Genomic DNA, 17,556 nt, shown 5'->3' on the forward strand with positions numbered 1-17,556 from the left:
TTCCAGCATATTTGCGCTATTTTCCATTTTGAATTTCTCTTCTCTTGTCTTCCTGAGTATTTAAAGCTTTCACATCAGGCTAAAGGGTGTCAGTCTTCCAGAAAGTACTGATGCAGTTAGCACAAATGCAGCTCCCACCATCACATGAGTTCAAACACCTGGGACAAGCTTTTATTCTGTGACCTCAGGATTCTATCTTCTGATTCTGAACCCTGATTAGATCAATATGGCTGCTCTGGGTGAAAAGTTGTAGTGATATTTCATTTGGATTTTAATAAATAAAGCTTGCCTGAAGATCAGAGAGTAAAACAGCCCCACTGGTCAGTCTTATAGACCAGGCAGTGGTGACACACACTTTAATCCCAACAGCCACACTAGCTGCCATAGAAACCAGGCTGTAGTGGTGCACTCTTTAATCCCAGCACTAGAGAAGAATATAAAGCAGGAGGAGACAGCTCTTGGCTCAGTCTCATCCTGAGATTTCTGGAGGCAGGATAGCCATTTCAGACTCAGGTAGAGGTAAGAGCCAGTGGCTGGCTGTTTTGCTTTTCTGACCTTCAGGTTGAACCCCAATGTCTGCTTCTGGGTTTTTTTTATTAATTGTGCTACATTAGAAGCAGGCACCGGTAAGCAACGGCGGTGCGCGGTACACTAGGTGTTCAGGCTACCAGCTGACTTTGGGTCCAGTCTCTGCAGCGGCGGTGAACACTGAGCCAAGAGCGTGTTTGTGTAGTCGCCCAAGATGCGGGATATCAAAATCTTCAGCGGGAGCTCCCACCAGGACTTATCCCAGGAAATCGCTGACCGCCTGGGCCTGGAGCTAGGCAAGGTGGTGATTAAGAAATTCGGCAACCAGAAGAGCTGTGTGGATATTGGAGAACGTGTACGTGGAGAGGATGTCTACATCGTTCAGAGTGGGTGTGGTGAGATAAATGACAATCTAATGGAACTTTTGATCATGATTAATGCTTGCAAGATTGCTTCAGCCAGCCGGGTTACTGCAGCCACCCTATGTTTCCCTTATGCCCGCCAGGATAAGAGTCGGGCTCCCGTCTCAGCTGAGCTGTTGCAAATACTCTGTGGCAGGAGCGGATCATATTATCACCATGGATCTACATGCATCTCAGATTCAGGGCTTTTTTGATAGCCCAGCGGACAATTTATATGCAGAGCCAGCGGTCTTAAAGTGAATAAGGGAGAACATACCTGAGTGGAGAAACTGTACAATATTGTCTCACCTGATGCTGGTGGAGCCGAGAGAGTGACCTCCATTGAGAACGACTGAACGTGGATTTTGCCTTGATTCACGAGGAACAGAAGAAGGCCAGTGAAGTGGACCGCATGGTGCTGGTAGGAGATGTGAAGGATCAAGTGGCTATTCTTGTTGATACATGGCTGACACTTGTGGTACAATCTGTCACGCCGCTGACAAACTTCTCTCAGCTGGAGCTACCAGGGTTTATGCTATCTTGACTCATGGAATCTTTTCTGGCCCACCCATTTCTCGCATCAACAATGCATGCTTTGAAGCAGTAGTAGTCATGAATACCATACCTCAGGAGGATAAGATGAAACACTGCTCCAAAATACAGGTGACTGACATCTCCAGGATACTGGCAGAAACCATCAGAAGAACCGACAATGGAGAGTCTGTTGCCTACCTGTTCAGCCATGTTCCTTTATAATAAAATAACTTCGGAAGCATTTTGAAAATAAAACCAACCCCACCTCTCATATTTCTTGGTATCTGAGTCTAGCAGAAGACTCTTTGCTTAAAATAAAGGCTCTATTTTTTTAAATTTTTTTATGATATTTACTGAGCTCTACATTTTTCTCTGCTCCCCTCCCTGGCTCTCCCCTCCCCCTTCAGTCCTCCCCCAAGGTTCCCATGCTCCCGATTTACTCAGGACATCTTGTCTTTTTATACTTTCTATTTCCCATGTAGATTAGATCTATGTAAGTCTCTTTTAGTGTCTGTAGTTCTAAGTTCTCTGGGATTGTGGTTTGTAGGCTGGCTTTCCTTGCTTTATGTTTAAAAACCACCTATGAGTGGTTTTTACATGTGGTAATTGTCTTTCTGTGTCTGGGTTACCTCACTCAAAATAATATTTTCTAGCTCCATCCATTTTCCTGCAAAATTCAAGCTGTCGTTATTTTTTTCTGCTGTGCAGTACTCCATTGTGTAAATGTACCACATTTTTCTTCTCCATTCTTCAATTGAGGGGCATTTAGGTTGTTTCCAGGTTCTGGCTATGACAAACAAAGCTGCTATGAACATAGTTGAGCACATGTCCTTGTGGCACAATTGAGTATCCTTTGGACATATACCCAAAAGTGGTATTACTGGGTCTTGAGGAAGGTTGTTTCCTAATTCTCAGAAATCACCACACTGACATCCAAAGGGGCTGTACCAGCTTGCACTCCCACCAGCAATGCAGAAGTGTTCCCTTTTCCCCACAACCTCTCCAGCATAAGTTGTCATCAGTGCTTTTGATCTTGACCATTCTTACAGATGTAAGATGGAATCTCGGAGTTGCTTTGATTTGCATTTCTCTGATGACTAAGGATGTTGAGCATTTCTTTAAATGTCTTTCAGCCATTTTAGATTCCTCTGTTGTGAGTTCTCTGTTTAAATCTGTACTCCATTTTTTAAATTGGATTATGTGATTTTTGGTGTTCAATTTCTTGAGTTCTTTGCATATTTTGGAGATCAGACCTCTGTCTGATGTGGGGTTAGTGAAGATCTTTTCCCATTCTGTAGGCTGTCATTTTGTCTTGTTGACCACGTCCTTTGCTTTACAGAAGCTTTTCGGTTTCATGAGGTCCCATTTATTAATTGTTTCTCTCAGTGTCTGTATTGCTGGGGTTATATTTAAGAAGTGGTTCCCTGTGCCAATGCGTTCAAATATATTTCCCACTTTCTCTTCTATAAGTTTCAGTATGGCTGGCTTTATGTTGAAGTCTTTGATCCATTTGGACTTGAGTTTTGTGCATGGTGATAGATATGGGTCTCTTTTCATTCTTCTACATGTTGATATCCAGTTATGCCAGCACCACTTGTTAAATATGCTTTCTTTTTTCCATTTGATATTTTTTTGCTTCTTTATCAAAGATCAGTTGTTCTTATTTTTTTCAAAAAAATAAAGGCTTTTACATACAAGATTTGGTCTCCTTGTTGGTTTTTAGGGGACTTTGCGGATCTGGGCATAACATTAGGCAGGGGCAGGTAGCTCGATGCAGCATTAACTTTCGGGAGGAAGAAGCCAGATCCATTGCCATCTGTTTAACTCTATAGCTTGACTTCTCTACACCTGTTCCTTTCCTTTTGGCTTTACCTTTAGCCATCTTGACCTTTTCCTGGCCAAATATCTTGGACTCGGGCAGGGATCATTGTACTTGTACCATAGTCTTCCTGATGTGTAACTGCTAACATTCACATAAGATAACTTGCTGCAGAGCAATCTTCCTTAGCCTATTACCACTGTGGTGGTAGGTTTTAGGTGGTGTCATAGTGCCTTTCTGCTGCAAGACAATGGTCTTGTATTGTTTTAATAAAACGCTGATTGACCAGTAGCCAGGCAGGAAGTATAGGAAGGACAACCAGGTAGGAAGTAGAGGCGGGGCGATGAGAACAGGAGAATTCTGGGAAGAGGACTCAGTTTGCAGTCATCCAGACACAAGATGAGAATACCTCACTGATAAAAGGTACCAAGCCACATGGCTAACACAGCCAAGAATTATGGGCTAAGATGTAAGAAATAAGAGTTAATAAGAATCCTGAGCTAATAGGCCAACCAGTTTATAACTAATGTAGATTTCTGTGTGTTTCTTTGGGACTGAATGGCTGTGGGACCAAGTAGGACAGAAACCTCGCTCAACACCTTTTTATTAATTTAAGTATTTAATTTTGATCTTTCTTGGATCCATTTGGTCTCTCAATTGAACAGGTTTCTGCTAAACAATTTGCTGTTATAGCTCTTGTAGAAAACAAACTTAATAAAATGTCTGTTAATGTACGTACAAAAAGGAAGAAGCCAGCACCAAGAGTTCTGGGCCAGAAGCCACAAGCAACAAGACCAATTTCTTATCTTTTCTTTTTTAAAATTTACTTATTATGTGTACAATATTTTGGAGCACTGGGATTAAAGGTATGCACCACCATCCCGTTTAAAATAAACTTTGATAAAAGTCTATAAGATAAAGTTTATTAGATTAAAAAAATTATTTTAATCTAATACTAGATTAAGCAGATTTTAAAACCTATAATCCACGTTGGGTGTGGTGCATACACATGTAGCTCCAGTTAATGGGGAGGCTGAGTCAGGAGGATTTTGAGGTCAACCTGACCTAAACAGTGAGACCCCATTTTCTCTCATTAAATGTCAGGTGTTCCCCCATTATAGGGGCTTTGATAAGTGGGGCACCTGAAACTGGTGTGTTCTGGGTACAAAATGTGAGAAAATTTGGGGGGGGGTGCTAGCCAATTTACCCCACCAAGTCGTCTGTGGGTGTGTCCTAGCCAGTTCACCCCACCAGTCTGGGGATGTGTCCTAGCCAGTTCACCCCACCAGTCTGGGGGGTGTCCTAGCCAGTTCACCCCACCAGTCTGGGGGGTGTACTAGCCAGTTTACCCCACCAGTCTGGGGGTGTGTGCTAGCCAGTTCACCCCACCAGTCTGCGGGTGTGTCCTAGCCAGTTCACCCCACCAGTCTGGGGGTGTGTACTAGCCAGTTCACCCCACCAGTCTGGGGGTGTGTGCTAGCCAGTTCACCCCACCAGTCTTGGGGGTGTACTAGCCAGTTCACCCCACCAGTCTGGGGGTGTGTGCTAGCCAGTTCACCCCACCAGTCTGCGGGTGTGTCCTAGCCAGTTTACCCCACTGGTCTGGGGGGTATACTAGCCAGTTCACCCCACCAGTCTGGGGGTGTGCGCTAGCCAGTTCACCCCACCAGTCTGGGGGTGTGCGCTAACCAGTTCACTCCACCAGTTTGGGCCCCTAGTTCCCCTGGAGTGGATCTGGTTTCGAGAGTTCTGTTTGAGTGGCTCCTTCCAGCTGGCCCAGAGGCACAGCTAAGTGGGATCCCCAGGGTTGATGCTCTCTTGCTCTACCCTTTGCTGGCCACTAGGAGGCTCTAAAGTCATGTCTAGGAAGGCAGTTTGTCCCTAGGGTGCAAAACAAAACAAAGCTACCACCACGAAGGGGCTTAATCCTGGGAAGGGGGGTGGAAAATCAGCTGATTGCCTGAGGGGTCTCCATAGTGAGGAATTTCCCTTCGAGGCTGTCAACTTCGCTGGTGAGAACTCAAGTTGTGATTCACCTTGAGCAATTGGGAGGACACAGCAGGATTGGTAGGGTCTGGCCTTAATAGCTACCCTCCTGGCCAGGGCAGGAGGCTGGAGACGACCGACCGGCTTCATACCCAAGAGGATTTCAGAAGTTTCTTTTCTGATTACCAGCCAAGACCCACATGCCCCGTCTGGCCTCAGTTTCTTCCCCTGTGCAGTACTAACTGGGCTGAAATGAATCACCCTTCCAGCTTCCCAGTAAGGTGCAAACTGTGGTGCTGACGGTGCAATCACGCTGCTACCCTGTATACAGTTCCTCGTGTTGTGGTGATTCCCAATCATAAAATTCTTTTCGCTACTTCATAGCTGCAATTTTGCTACTATTATGAATCATAATGTAAATATCCGATGTGCAGCCCTGTGGGGGTCGTGACCCACAGGTTGAGAACAACTGCTAGAGTCTAGACTATGCAAGTACATCTCTTCGTTTACACAATGCCGCTGGGATAAGCAAAACTGCTATCCTCATTTTTTTTTTTTTTTTTTTTTTTTTGGTTTTTCGAGACAGGGTTTCTCTGTGGTTTTGGAGCCTGTCCTGGAACTAGCTCTTGTAGACCAGGCTGGTCTCGAACTCACAGAGATCCGCCTGCCTCTGCCTCCCAAGTGCTGGGATTAAAGGCGTGCGCCACCACCGCCCGGCTATCCTCATTTCTTTTTTTTTTTTTTTAAATATTTATTTATTTATTTATTTATTATGTATACAATATTCTGTCTGTGTGTATGCTTGCAGGCCAGCAGAGGGCACCAGACCCCATTACAGATGGTTGTGAGCCACCATGTGGTTGCTGGGAATTGAACTCAGGACCTTTGGAAGAGCAGGCAATGCTCTTAACCTCTGAGCCATCTCTCCAGCCCCTATCCTCATTTCTTAAAGACATCTAAGGCTCAGGGTCTGTGCTGGGAGGAAGCTAGTACTTCCGGAAAGAGTCTAGCTATGATTACATAGGCCCAGGCACCTTGGACACAGGATCTGCTGTTTTGGGCTGTGTGAGCCTGAGCAAGGCTCTCACCCTTTCTGTGCACACAGAGACGTCAATCACTGTGTGTCCATTGCATCTTCGTCCGTGGCTTGGGTTTGAACCACACTGTCCATTTCATCCCACAGCCCAGACGCCCCACCCCCATCCCTGCCCACTTCCCTGTGGGTGAGGCTTTGAAGCATCCGGAGATCTAATTTGGGACTAGGATTTCAGGACAAGCTCAGGTTTCCCCCTAGAGGACCCTCACAGGGGGCTGCCCACAAAGCTGCCTGCTCCAGGCATTTTCTCTTGTCCCAGCCAGCAGCCTCTGCCACCCAACATGGCCTCCTGGCAGCCAGTCTTTTCCTGTTTGCTCCCTACCAAATGCTTTCAGTCTCCTCAGCAAGGCCTGCTGGAGCCCACTTCTCTCAGCCCCGTAGGTACACCTTCAGGGTTTCAAGAACTGCTATCAGACCAGCCTGGTCTACAAGAGCTAGTTCCAGGACAGGCTCCAAAACCAAAAGAGAAACCCTGTCTCGAAAAACCAAAAAAAAAAAAAAAAAAAAAAAAAAAAAAGAACTGCTATCTTCCCCAAGTGCCCCATGGGATTGAGCTATTCCTGGCAGCTGCTGCCACATTAGTTCTTCTGGAATCCTCTGTAATCTTCCCGGGATGCTTTGCTCTTCGCCTTTCTTTCATTGATAGATGCTATGTGTTCCACCTTAGTAGCATCCACACAACATCTCCGTGGAGTCACAGAGACAGAATTTGTCGTGTCCATCACATACACACACACACACTCACACGGTTTCTCTGTGTAGCCCTGGTTGTCCCGAAACTCGCTCTGTAGATCAGACTAACCTCAAACTCAGCGAACTGCCTGCCCCTGCCTCCTGAGTGCTGGGATTAAAGACGGGTTAGAGGTAGAATTTGAATGCAGGATTCTGCTCCACAATCCACATTGTTTACTGGCTGTGTCTTTCCTCGTGTCTCCATCAGGCAAAACCCTCCATTTCTCTGAGGAAGGGCCTCATCCCTACCAGGCTGGACTGTTCTGCTTTCCGGACCCGGAACCACAACAACGTTACACAAATCTGTCTCACACCGCCTGTTAGTTGTCAACATGCTATTTGGCTTGTCCGGAAAATGAAGGCCACAGGACCCAGGAAGAGAATGGAATGCCTTGGTCTCTCTGAAACAAATCTGAGAAATACCCTGGGATGTTATCGTTTTGTTCTCTTCAATGCTGGGCACGGGACACAGAGCCTCCTACAGGCTCGGCAGGTGCTCTAAACTGAGCTCTGCCCCCTACCCCTGTCTCCTGCTCACAGATGATGAAAATGTGTGGCTTCTTTGTCAGGCTTAGTTCCTGGGACCACACCCTTTCAGACAATAAAGTCAGAGTACAGGAGAGCGCTGAGGACTCTCTGAAACAGGCCCTGTGTAAGGCCTTGCCCTCAGGAGCGGAGCATCATAGGGACCATGGTTCGGATTACAGCTGTGGGACTTGCTAAGTATCTTCAGGTCACTCATGTGGCTACCCAAAAGTCGCTGTAGTAATGGTTTAGATAAAACAGCACTGTTCCCTGAGAGGCGACAGCAGGCCAGAGGGGCAGCCTGGTCCCACTACCAGAGGCCTCTGTGGGTCCCAGGCAGGTGAGAGACCTTGGCGGGTCTGCAGGTCCTAGGTCCCAGAGGAGCCATGGTGCGTTAGAGATGGATAGACGCCATGCAGAGAAAGTGGGTATAGTTTATTTAGTGGGTTATGGAAGAAGAGAGGAGCAGGGAGGGTGAGGGGAAGAGAAGAGAGACTGGATAAAGAGTGCAGGTTGGAGGCGGAGGGAAGATCCAGGCTGGAAGTGGAAGGGGTGGGGGTAGGCAGGTCTTATCTCTTAAAGGGACAGGACAAGCCAGTAGCAGGTTATAACAGCTGTTAAAATGCAAACAGTGAAGTGACTCTCACTCAAGCCCAACCCCCAGTGGAGGTTAGGTGCACAGTGGGTACAGAAGAGATCAGCCAGCCAGGTACGTGGCTCACTCTGTTCTGAGCTTTCACAATTGGTATTATTACTACCTTTTTGTTTTTATGAGATAGTTTCAAAGTCAACATATAGCTAAGGATGATCCTGAACATCTGATCCTACAGTCTCTGCCTCCTGAGTGGTGGGAATACAAGCATGGCTCACTATGTCTTCCATAATATGTGATGCTGATTGAGCCCAGGGCCTTGGGCATGTTAGGCAAGCACTCTACCCAGTGAGTTACGCCCCGAGCAAGTTATTACTCTTAAGCAATTATCACTACTAACACTAAGAAGCAGTTCAGGTTGAAGTTTGCTTAACCCCTAAGGAGCAAGCCAGGGGTCCTGGCAGCTCCACTTCAGGGGCCTTAGTAAACACATCATTTGGTCTCTCTCTCCTCATGCTGCCCTTCTTCTCCTCTTTATTCTTCTTCCGGGTTGTGAACTGAATTGAGGGCCTTGCCTGTTAGGCCGACACTATTACTGAGCTATTGACCCAGCCTTCAATCTGCCCTTTGAGTCTTTTTCTGGTTTTGTAGCACTTCAGATACTCAGCTGTGTGGTCATTAACCTTCGTAACACTGTCATATGCAAGATGAGAGAGACTAGTAAAGACATAGCCTCTAAGAGCCTAAGGCCATGTGGCTGCTGCTGAAACCACCTAAAATGGCACTGGGCTTGGGAGCCAAAATTACCTGGATTATGAATGGAGAAAACAAATGCATCCATACACTGGATAAATGCTCGTATTTACACAAAGCCACGAAACACCAACTCACACTACAATGCGAATGAACTGTCAAAACTTGCTAAGTGAAAGAAGCCACACATAAGAAGCAAGCGTTGTATACATCTCATTTATTGACATGCCCAGAACTGGCGAATCCATAAAGAAGGATTTAGTGGTTGCCTGGGACTATAGAGAATGGAGAGGACTGGAATAAGTTAGTTATATTTGTGTGACTCTACCCCCTTACTCTCTGCTTGCTGGCCTATGACATCACAACCCTGCCCAGTGTGCTTCTTCCCCATTGTTCCTTACTATCTCATCACAGGCTGTTCTGATAAAACATGTCTGAGGCAGCTCAGGAAAGAAAGCCTTTGATTTGGCTTGTGGTTCAGGAGGGGTAGAGTCCACGATGGTGGAGTAAAGACTGTTTAGAGCTCTCATCTTGATCCACAACCGTGAAGCAAAGAGAGACTGGGAAACTCACAAGTCTTTTGAAACTTCAAAGCCTGCCCCCCAGTGACACCCCTCCTCCAACACCACACCTCCTAATCCTTCCCAAACAGTTCTATCAACTAGGGACCAAGTATTCAAATCTATGAGCTTGTGGGGGCCATTCTCATTCAAACTACCACAGAGGTCATAAGCATTTCAACCCCCATCTTGAATTTGAACCTCCAAACTGTAACTTTCTCTCTTTCTCACTTGACTACCTCGGATAGTCACACAAACCTAACTAATGCAGCCCAGTTCTCTCCATTCTCTGTAGTCCCTATGGAGGTGGTCTTTGAAGTCTCATAGATGCTTAAGCCACGTCCAGTGAAACAGTTCACTGCCTCAGGATCGAAGCGTAGAATTCTCCAGCATCATGTCTGACCGCATGTCACCATACTCACGGCCACCATGCTCCCTGCCATGATAACAGAATAACCTCTGAAACTGTAAGCTGCCACCTCAGTTAAATGTTTTCCTTTATGAGAGTTGCTGTGGTCATGGTGTCTCTGCACAGCAACGGAGACCCTAACTGACGCAGCCTGTACTTTAACATGGCGAATACACCATGTTGAGTGGGTTGTATGTTAGTTAGTGAAAAGGAAAGGGGACGTAAATTGCAGGGCTGCTTCTAGCTGTGTGACACCGGGCACGTTTCCTTCACTTCTCCTTTAAAATGTATTATTTCATTATTTTTGAATAAAGTGTTACCCAGGCTGATCCTAAACTCCTGGGATTCAAGGATCCCCTGCCTCAGTTTCCAGAGTAATTGGGATTATCGGTGTACAGTCAGGTTAAGTTTTAAACCATCTGCCACCTCCTTCCTGTCCTCTGTAGGATGGGGATAAGTCACCTCTCCACCTGACAAGCTGCAAGAAGTGGACACAAACCCAAGTGTAAAAGTGCCAAGGGCACATAGATGCCTCTGATGAAAGCAGGACATCTGACTCCTGGTCACCCTTGTGCCCCTCTCTTCTTCCCGTCTGCTTACTTGCTCCTTCAGCTGCCCAGGTTCAGCCTCCTGGTCCACCGCAGGTACAAAGGTTCTCCAGTTCACTGCGGCCCAGGGCATCCCGGGCTGTGGACTAGGAGACGAATTAGAGACCGGCACATGGATGACCTATGGAGGACATGCTACAAATCCGCCAGAGACCACAAGAACAAGACAGGGGACACCCTAAGGCTTCCTTAGTGTGGTAGAGTGACCACACTCAGGCCAGGGTTAAAACCTTTGTGGGGGTGACACGTCACCCCGCTCCCCATCCCTGTGAGAAGACCCGTCACCCAGCGCCCCATCCCTGTGAGAAGACCCGTCACCCAGCGCCCCGTCCCTGTGAGAAGTAGAGAGAAAAGGGTTATTCTGGCTCACAGCTCAAAAGTCCACAGCTTGGGGCTTATGGTGAGAGGGTCATAGCATGAGAGGACAGCCAAACTGCCTCCTTACCGTCAGCACACCAGAAAGAGGAAAAAGTCAGGGTCCCATAATCCCTGGTGACTCAAAGATGTTCCACTGGTCCTGCCTCTTAAAGGTTCTGCTACTTCCCTGAAGGAACAGGTTGGGGACCAGGCACTAGGCTCCAGATCTAACTGGTACCAGTGACTAAGTGAACAGACACTGACCTGCTCAAAACTCAACATCCAGTCTCCAAATCCACCAGGAGCCCTGGCCCAGCCACTTGGAAGGGGTTGCTTCCATGTCCCCTGGTCCTGGCCTCCTGCGCTGATTAGCTTTTGTCAATTTGTCACAGACTAGAGTCACCCGAGAAGAGGAAACCTCAGTTGAGGGACTACCCACATCATACGGTCACCCACAAGCCTGTCATTTTCTCCCAGCCCAGTGTGGGTGGTCCTGGACTGTGTAAGAAAGCCAGCCCAGCAAGCCAGGAAAAGCAAGCCAGTAAGCAGAGTTGCTCCACGGTCTCTGCTACCTTGTCTGTCTCCAGGTTCGGGCCTTAACTTCCTGAGCTGCATCAGTGTTGGGGAGTGACCTGGGAGTTAAAAGATGAAAACTTTTTTCTTCAAGTTGTTCTTGATCAGTGTTTTGTCATGGCAATAGAAAAGCAAACCAGGATGCCCCCAAACTGGCTGCCCCCTTGGCCCTACTTATTTACCTGCTGGGTACCAAGCAAATGTTCTCTGAAGATACTGTTGTCCTCTATGTAGGCCCGACAGGAGTGAAATGCCACCAGGGAGCGAGGCTATCACTCTGTTTTTGAGATTGTGTTATGTTTATTTTCTTTTGTTTGTTTGTATTTCAAGACAGGGTTTCTGTCCAGCCCTATCTGTCCTAGAACTCTGTAGACTAGGCTGGCCTTAAACTCAGAGCTCCACCTGCTTCTGCCTGTCACGTGCTGAGATTAAAGGCATGCTCCACCACTGCCTAGCTATGAAATATGATTTCTGCCATGGATTTTCATCTACGTGCTCTGTCATTTTCCAGCTGTATTGTCTTTTCTTTTCTTTCTCTCCTGAGTCAGGGTTTCTCTGTGTAACAATCCTAGCTGTCTTGGAACTAGCTCTTGTAGACCAGGCTGGCCTTGAACTCACAGAGACCTGCCTGCCTCTGCCTCCCCAGTGCTGGGATTAAAAGCATGCACCACAATTGCCCAGCTCCAGCTGCATTTTTGAAAGCATATCTATATGCAGGTGCACAAATACGCATACACCCAGTGAATACACCCCAAAAATAATAAAAAGAATTATAGGAGCTATGGATGCTCATTTGGTAGAGGGCTTACCTAGTATGCACAAGGCTCTGGGTTCCATATTCAGCACTGCATAAAACCGGTTTGATGGTGCAACACTCAAGAAGTGGAGGCAGGAGGATCAATTCAAGGTCATCATCGTCATACTGAATTTGAGGACAACCTGCCAGTTAAGTTTAGGACTTCGGAAATGGCATACCAGGCTCTAATCCACATCTGATGACCTCAGTGGCCTTGTGAAGGCTTCTGTTTTCGTCAATGCTCTCTGAGCAATACCTCCAGCCACTGGGCAAGCATTTCGGCTTCTCTGAGCCATGTGAGTGGGGAGAGTAACAGAGCCTCCCTCCTGGTTTTGAGGCTGCTTGCTTGGGGCTAGCTGAAGAATAAAATGGGGGGTGGGGTGGGGCGATGGGACAGGGGTACCATGCTTAGTAGAGGAGACTTACTCAGTGACGGTAGCTGCTTGTTTGGGTGATATGAGGCCATCCTGCTATAGCTAGGAAAGGCTTGGGTATCCATGCTCCATAAGGCCTGCCTGGCCGTATTGATGAATCATTCTCAGACAGGCTGCAGATGTAGTTAATAAGTGAATAAGACCTTGCCTAGTATGCACAGGGTCCCACAAAACCAATGACAACAAAAACAGCCAAAATAAAAGAGGGAATCAGGTTCTGCCGATAGGGGTCCTTGCTTGCCCCTTACCCACTCATACTAACACCAGCGAAGGCTAGTTCTGGGAGGGCTGCCCAGAATCTGGAGAAGCCAGCCGCCCACAGGCACTGCAGAGTCTCTGGTACTGCATCAGGTCTTTTCTCTGTAACCTCTGTGGGTACCTGGCAGCTGTAAATCTCTCAGTAGGGACTGCAGAGGCTCATCCTGGCAGCTTGAGCAGGCCGACTCCCTCACCCTCCTGACTCTGCAGGACACAGCTCCTGATGAAGCCAGGGCAGGGTGCCCAGGTCCAGGCGACTGCAGTATTCTGTTACTGATCTCAAGGCCATCTGAGGGGCCGGTTCCTCATTTGCCTCATCTGAGTCCCTTTCCACTTTGGCCCTTCTTTCTCCATCTAACAAACAAGAATCTTACATCTGGATCATCTTAAATGTAGCAGAGGGGTCACAGGCACTGCCTCTAAAGCTGCTCACAGTGCACCCAGCTCGGTATTTACACAGTGGACTGGTCACTTCACCACAAACCCACCAGCTTAAGAATTTCTGCATTTAGATGGGTGGTGGTGGTGCACGCCTTTAATCCCAGCACTCAGAAAAAAGAGGCAGGTAGATTTCTGAGTTCGAAGCCAGCCTGGTCTACAGAGTGAGTTCCAGGACAGCCAGGGCTACACAGAGAAACCCTGTCTTGGAAACACTCCCACCCCTTCCCCAAAAATATTCTCTGCGTTTCAAGGGCTACTCTCCTTTGCCTGGTTTGGGTTTTTTACTTCTGGCCCCCAGCTAAGCAAATGGTCCATCATCTCCACATCCAAAGAGCTGCTGCTTTCTGCAAAAAGCAAACTGCAGAACCAGGATAAATGCAGCATGACTCTTTACTTGCTTGTTTGTGTCCCCCCAGCCCTCAATGCAGGGTTTCTCTGCTTAGCCTTGGTTGTCCTGCAACTCTGTCTGGGCCTAAAGGTGTGCACACCACTGCCCAGGTTAAAAACCTAAGTTTTGCCAGGCAGTGGTGACACACACCTTTAATCCCAGCACTAGGGAGGCAGAAGCAGGCAGATTTTTGTGAGTCTGAGGCCAGCCTGGTCTACAGAGTGAATTCTAGGACAGCCAGGGCTATACAGAGAAACCCTGCCTCAAAAAATCAAAACAAAACAAAAAAAACAACAAAACCCCCTAAATGTTAACATACACTTGTCATGATGGATCGCTCCATGACTTATCTCTGGAGAGCAGGACCTCATGGGGCCCCAGGAGCTCTCACTGCCTCTGGCAGACACTTTGTAGCGTCTGCACTAAGTTACGTATGGAGCCAGGAAAGGGGCTGGAGGTTTAAACACATACACACACAGAAGGAGACATGAAACAAGAATGCCAAGAATGCCCCCTTTAGTGTGGTCCAGGACAGCTTATATAGGGATCCTTAACTGATAGCCACGCCCCAGCCAAACCCACCAGAAATCAATTCTCCAGCTGCAAACACAGGAAAACAAGTTGTTTTGCTCAGAGCAGCTGCAAGCATTATAAATTGTTTACTCTGGCAGGCAAGGGGGTCACAGGAAATTCAGGGTCTGGGGGTCCACAGCTCCCAACACACTTCTGTAATGGGATCTTCCTTTTTAAGAGGTTCATGTTTCTTCTGGGAATTCCTCTCCATTTAAAATACAACCCTAAATTGGGTATGGTGGCAGATGTCTGTGCTCCCAGCACCCAGGAGACTGAAGCAGAAGGATTTTGGTGGTAGACGCCTGTGCTCCCAGCACCCAGGAGACTGAAGCAGGGGGATTTTGAGTTTGAGGCCAGCTAGGGATACACAGCATGTTCCAGGCTACAATGGGAAATCCTGTTTCAAAGAAAGTAACATAAAAAGACAAAAAAAAAAAAAATTAAAGTGAACTAAGATGAAACATCTGTACAATACTACAAACACTTTCAAACAAATTCTCTAGGCTGTGGGTCCTTTTGTGGAGCATACAAGAGACCCAGAATAACCATGAAGACTCAGGCCCTGGAAGTCTGACCCACAATTCATCAATAGCACGAAGTCATGACTTGACACTTAGCCCTGGGCCCCTAAAGGCAAGATAATAAACCCATGTAGGTTTATCCTCTAAAAGGGGTAAGTGGTAGTTCCTACACCTCAAAGAGTGACTTACTCTGGTAAAATGAAATAATAATAGTTGTTATTTTTTAAAGAAAAGACTCAAAGTTGGAGGTGAGGGAGAAAGACCAGGCACTCAGGGTCATGCTTGGCTACATATTGAGTCTGTGTTAACCTGGGCCATGTGAGACCCTACTTCAAAAAAACAAAGAAAGAGAAAGAAAGGAAGGGAGAGTGATTGACTAACGTAAGGGCTCTGCCTGGGTTCCCAGTGGAGGCTGTAGGCTTCATCTGCTACAGGCAACTTTTCTCCAAAGCTGGATCTCAGCGTAGACCCCTAGGGCTCCCCAAGGCCAGGCACACAGAGGACAAATGCGGCTCATGGGATTTGGCCTGACCTGGCACCTGGCACCAGCTCAGCCATGGTGTTATAAAAACCCAGACATCACCTCATTGCTGTCTCATCAAAAAAAGGGCATTTTCCTGCATCCCTCTCCAAAGGACAGACTCCTGCCAATGTGCTGCCTGGGAGGAGTGCAGGGCAGGGTGGAGGGCCTGCAGAGTTCTCCTCTTGGGGGTCAGAGGGCAGGCCTGGGCATCACAGCAGCCCCCAACTGCCTCTTGGTAACCATGGCAGCCCTACTTCAGGCACTGTGTGCCTACTTACCCTGCAACCCTGCGATGGAATTGTTGGTGTCCTTGTCTCTTAAGATGTTTTATTCACAGGGGCTTGCCTGGGTCCTGGCTATGTTCTGCATTTGCGGTGCCACTAACTCCAGAGCTGGAGGTCTCAGTTTCCCAGGAGTCAAGAGGCCTCTGATGCGAGCACAGCTCTCCTTTCTCTATATGTAGCCCAGGTGGGCCTTGAACTTGCTATCCTCCTGCCTTAGCCTTCTAAGTAGTCAATATTACAGGACTGTATCACATCCACCCTAGCTAAGTCAAATCCCATGGGGAATTCTGGTCTGAATTCAGGTCTGAACCCCTCTCCTGAATACTCTGGTATTCTTCTCAGAGGTATTTGGTTGCTCAGTTGGTTAATATCTCAGACCCACTGCCTGGCCTTCCTCTGCATGCGCAGCCTCCTGAGAGCTCATCTCTGCAAACCTCATTTCCCAAGCTCCTTTGCCAACCAGCTCTGGTGCAGTCCAGCCAAGGGAAACACTGAGGGGCCGGTACTGGCTTGAATGTGTTGGGACTAGCATTTTCTAAGTCCCAGTTCCCCAAGGACACACTTCCTCGTAGTTCCAAAGGGCTTGGATCTGGGGCACACAACCTATATACGCACACACCCTATCTAACTCCCATTGGGCTGGGCTTTTCCAATTGCCCCTACTGAGCTCCATAAAGGGCTGTCTTCCTCACAAAGCAATTACTTCAAATCCCTTCCTCTGACATACATGTTTTAAAATTTGTGTAAAATAGCTGGGAAAAAAAGAAAGCTCATTTTGCATCACAGACCCTCTCAGGCTGGGGATATAGCTTAGCTTGTGCTTGTAAGATACACAAAGCCTTGGTTCAGTCCCTGGAATTGCATAAACCAGGCATGGGAGGTGGAGAAAGGATGCTCAAAAGCTCAAAGTCATCCTTGACTGCCCACTGTCCCTAAATAAATAAGATATGGCATCTTTATTAGTTTTTAAAGCTCACTGCAGTGCATCACATACTTTAACAGAACTCATGCCGTACCCCAACCATCACTGTCAATCATCACCCATGTTCATCACCCATGTTCACAGTGCTCATGCTGTACCCCAAATTATCACTGTCAATCATCACCCATGTTCATCACCCATGTTCACAGTGCTCATGTCGTACCCCAACCATCACTGTCAATCATCACCCATGTTCACAGTGCTCATGCTGTACCCCAAATTATCACTGTCAATCATCACCCATGTTCATCACCCATGTTCACAGTGCTCATGCTGTACCCCAAATTATCACTGTCAATCATCACCCATGTTCATCACCCATGTTCACAGTGCTCATGCTGTACCCCAAATTATCACTGTCAATCATCACCCATGTTCATCACCCATGTTCACAGTGCTCATGCCGTACCCCAAATTATCACTGTCAATCATCACCCATGTTCATCACCCATGTTCACAGTGCTCATGCTGTACCCCCAACCATCACTGTTAATTTTCCAACCCTGTGAGCTACTTGGTTGTGACTTCTACTTTGCAGGTGGTAAACACCCTCTCAGGCATTCCCTTCCCTGACCACCCCAAATCCCACGGGGTTAATGTGAGAGGAATGATCAAGCCCATTTCTCTGGGGTGGAAACTGAGGCTCAGGCAGGCCCAGAGCTCTTGAGTAATTAAGAAGTAGACCCAGAAACCTGACTCCCGCTCTGTGATGTTTGTGACCCCCCCCACTCCGGCTCTCTGTGAGCCCCTCCCTCTCCACACCTGTGCACACACCCACTGCTGCCCCCTCCTAGGTGAGAATAAATAGCTGTCATTTGATTCCATCCATCACGTGTCACCTGCTGGAGGGTCTCTGCTGTTCTCACACCTGAGAATACCAGGT

The 17,556-nt window shown here is 47.5% G+C and overlaps 1 protein-coding gene and 1 pseudogene across 1 annotated transcript in view; one reads left to right on the top strand and one right to left on the bottom strand.

Moving 5' to 3' along the window:
- Positions 1 to 17,556, bottom strand: part of Ap1b1 (adaptor related protein complex 1 subunit beta 1) — a 104,798-nt gene that overhangs the window by 70,823 nt on the left and 16,419 nt on the right. The window lies entirely within an intron of this gene.
- Positions 646 to 1,685, top strand: LOC130876526 (ribose-phosphate pyrophosphokinase 1-like; annotated as a pseudogene).

This window comes from Chionomys nivalis, chromosome 6 (assembly GCF_950005125.1).
Source record: "Chionomys nivalis chromosome 6, mChiNiv1.1, whole genome shotgun sequence".
NCBI classification, from domain to species: Eukaryota; Metazoa; Chordata; class Mammalia; order Rodentia; family Cricetidae; genus Chionomys; species Chionomys nivalis.